The 3790-nt window shown below is 37.8% G+C and overlaps 1 long non-coding RNA gene and 1 other non-coding gene across 2 annotated transcripts in view; both read left to right on the top strand.

Annotated features, from left to right (window-relative positions):
• The first annotated feature begins 18 nt into the window (after window positions 1–18).
• LOC116685613 (uncharacterized) overlaps window positions 19–3790 on the top strand; it is a 42514-nt gene continuing 38742 nt past the window's right edge. Inside the window, exon 1 of the long non-coding RNA XR_004330996.1 lies at window positions 19–101. This is a non-coding gene — a long non-coding RNA (uncharacterized LOC116685613). The remainder of the gene's footprint in view (window positions 102–3790) is intronic.
• Window positions 1402–1592, top strand: LOC116687167 (U2 spliceosomal RNA). Its single transcript, XR_004331481.1, has one exon. It is a non-coding gene; the product is annotated as a U2 spliceosomal RNA (small nuclear RNA).

Raw genomic sequence — 3790 nt, 5'->3', positions numbered from 1 at the left:
TTTAAAAAAAGAAAAAAAAAAAAAAGAAAAAAAACCTGCTGCTGCTGTTTGTCGCTGGAGGAAAACTTCGCTCGTCGTCGAAGACAACTTTAAACGTCGAAGTAAGTCAATTTAACGAAATAAGGTAACATTTCTTATAAATGCATTAAAAGAATAAAACGTTAACTTTTTAGATAACCGTTATTGAGACGGAAAATGGCCTTTTTTTCGAGCTGTTAAACCGCAGCACGGGTTTTGACACGCTAGCTCACGTTAGCATGCCAAAATTAATTTTATTTTGAGTTTTTTTTTTTTTTTGCGCAGTAAAAACTGAGTTGTGTTGATGCTTATTTCGTCAGAGTGAGAGTGGAAGATGACATGCTTGCTTTAGCTCATTTCAGACCGACAACCAGCCGCCTAACGGCGGTTTGCTTCACCTTCGTGTCCGTTAATCATGATACGTAACGACTCAGGTTCATGTTTGTCACCGTAACATTAATGTTACATGAGTTTAATCAGCGGATTAAACCAATGAGCCAGTGTAAAAACATATATTTTAAAAACAAATGTGACTTTAACTGTAATTTGGTTCAGCTGCGTGTGACGGTGTGAAACAACGCTAAGGTTTGAGGCTGTAAGCCATTTTTTTCTCCCTCGGACGGCGAAGACATAGCCCGCCTCCCTCTCCGTCTGATTGGCTGTGGCGACGACATAACACCTCTCCCTCTGATTGGCTGTGGCGACGACATAACCCGCCTCCCTCTCCCTCTGATTGGCTAGTCTTTGCCTGCAACTGTTTGACATGCAGACATCCATTATTATGACACCGGTGGTTTCACAGAATGATTATTTTGTTGTTCTGGACGAGTAGCGGAGCATGGCGTCCGCTATAAATTAGTAAATGATTGCTTTGCCGGGTTATCGTCATTGTATGGTAATCTGAAGGCCATGTATTGTGCAGTTAGCTCTCTTCGCCACTAGAAACTCCCGTAAGAGCTCTGTTTGTTGTTGGGAAGTGAGTTTTGAAGCGTGAAAACATTATTTTCCATAACCGCACAGGGTGTTCTTTACGCCAATAAGTTAAATTGAATGAATATATACGTGTATGAAAACATATATATACATGCTAACTTGTCTGTAAAAGGTAAATAGTATCAGTTTTAAGTTAAGTGTATACCTTCTACACCCTATTGGACTAAAGCGTACCACGTGTCCCGGAAGACACAAGAAGGCGCATTTTATAACATGGGTTTATTAAAGATATCGTTACAAAGCGTCACCAGTTGTTTATGAGCTCAAATGTACGTTGTTGCTGTTTTAAATAGTGACTAAAACTATGTTAAGGTTGTAGTTGATTACCCGACCCATAAGTGAGACATGCCTTGCGGAGAATCTGGTCCTCTCTGCAGACCCTTTGTCAGTATCGCTTCTCGGCCTTTTGGCTAAGATCAAGTGTAGTATCTGTTCTTATCAGTTTAATATCTGATACGTCCCCTACCCGGGGACCATATATTAAATTGATTTTTGGAACTGGGAGATGGAATAGGGGCTTGCTCCGTCCACTCCACGCATCGACCTGGTATTGCAGTACCTCCAGGAACGGTGCACCCCCCTCTCAATGTTTAATATGAATCTTATTCTCATTGACTATCTGGTGTTGTGGGTACATTTTCGTTGTGCTTAGATGCTGGTGTCATTCCCCAATGTGAGTCGATTGCATGTTTGAGTCGCGCATGCTCAGATGTAAACGTTTACAGCACAACGTGTCATGCCGCGCTGTCATGGTTTTCTATGGGACTGGCAGCAGCGAGTGCGATGTTGAATTGTAATATATATGAATGAAAACGCATACCCAAGTACTAGTTTCACTGTTATTGCATTATTGCATATTTGTATGTCAGTTTTTTACATGTGGAGTGGTAGGGTGGCAACTGAAAGCCAGAGTGTTCATATAACATTCACTATAAAAAACACTAAAAAGGACAATTTAAAATAACGCACTTCAGAGAAAATATCTGTAGTATAATACTGGTCTGTAATACAAAAAAATGTATTCTTAAAGGCATAATCTCTCATTAATGTATTCATTAATCACCCAAAATAAGTTTAAAACACAAGAATAAAAACTTCCAGAGTTATTGTTGGTCTTTTTATATACAGATGTACACTAGAACAGATTGCTAAAGTCAAAACGGGGCTTCTTCAAATGTGATCAAATAAAACAGGCGTGAGCTGACCACACAAACGTGATAATTTAAGACTAAGCCATACACAAAGTGTCTAACGTATTAAAGAATAACAGCTCATTACGCGTGCGTGCGTGCGTGCGTGCGTGTGTGCGTGCGTGCGTGTGTGTGCGCGTGCGTGTGTGCGTGTGTGTGTGTGTGTGTGTGAGAGAGAGTTTGGAACCACCTTCAATGCGTTGTCTTTATTTTCATGACTATTTACATTGTAGATTCTCACTGAAGGCATCACAACTATGAATGAACACATGTGTAATTATGTACTTAACAAAAAAATGTGAAATAACTGAAAAAATGTCTTATATTCTAGTTTCTTCAAAGTAAAGGGGCTTCCAAACTTTTGGCCTGTACTGTACATACAAGTGTTAAGAACAGAGGAATGTGGTCTATCTCACAGAGCTGTCCGCTGTTAGAGCGCAGCAGTCGGATAATGTCTTAGCCTGTTATGTAGGTACATGAATCATAAAAGGGCCTCTAATATAGAGAGTTGACAATTCAAAAGAGGTAGCAATTTAATCAATTTACCCTTAGAGATACCTTTACAGCTGGTAAAAGTCGAGCCGTTGTCTACAAAGTTAAAAATATATGTGTATATATATATGTATATGTATATATATGTATATGTATATGTATATGTATATATATATATATATGTATGTATTATATATATATTATATATGTAGATATATATATATATTATGTATATATGAGATGTTATAGGTATATATATACTGTATATTATAGTGTATATGTATATTTATGTATATGTTATATTATATTATTGTATATCTATGTATATGTATATATATATGTAGTATTATATATTATGTGTATGTATATATATATGGTAGTGTATGATATTTATGTGTATGTGTATAATATGTATATGTAGATATTATTATGTATGTATATTATATATATATATATATATGTAGGTGTGTTTGTGTGTGTGTGTGTGTGTGTTTCTATATGGATAAACTGTAACATTCCAATTTAAAAGAGATCAACTTACTTCAGAAATTACTCAACGGTCAGCAATGGAAATGACTGATGTCTGATGCCGTTGAATTGATGTTTGGAATTATGCGAGGCTGCGTACCCTGAAAGTAGGCAGCAAAAAGCGTACAACAGCGTCCAATGGGAGTGTCGCCACTCTGTCTTTCTCTATAACTCTGACTACTTGTCGCAGAGTGGCGCATGCGCAACTCACAGCTTCACTCGTTGCAAAGTGACACATGCGCAACTCAAATCTGCACTCGACCTACGTTGGGGATTGACAGCTGATACTGTTGTATTAAGAGCAGGAGGTTGACAATTCATGCCACTGTAAAATGAATGAAACCAGTACCTGTTGAGAGAGACAAGAAGATTGTTAAAAGAAATGTGCTGCTCTTTGCACTCACCGCTTGTAGATTCTTACTTGTTAGCTTATTCCCCAAAAGTGAGAGTCCTTTCTGCATAAATTCTGCTTTTCCCAGTCAGTTTCTGTTATCTTAGTTATTTCTTGTTGTTGTATACGTTGCATAGGCACAAGCACAGAGATGAATGTTTAATAGTGTCCACACTCC

Source organism: Etheostoma spectabile, chromosome 3 (assembly GCF_008692095.1).
Source record: "Etheostoma spectabile isolate EspeVRDwgs_2016 chromosome 3, UIUC_Espe_1.0, whole genome shotgun sequence".
Classification (NCBI taxonomy): Eukaryota; Metazoa; Chordata; class Actinopteri; order Perciformes; family Percidae; genus Etheostoma; species Etheostoma spectabile.
Note: the sequence above shows the minus strand (reverse complement) of the source record. Positions and strands in the feature narration are given on the sequence as shown.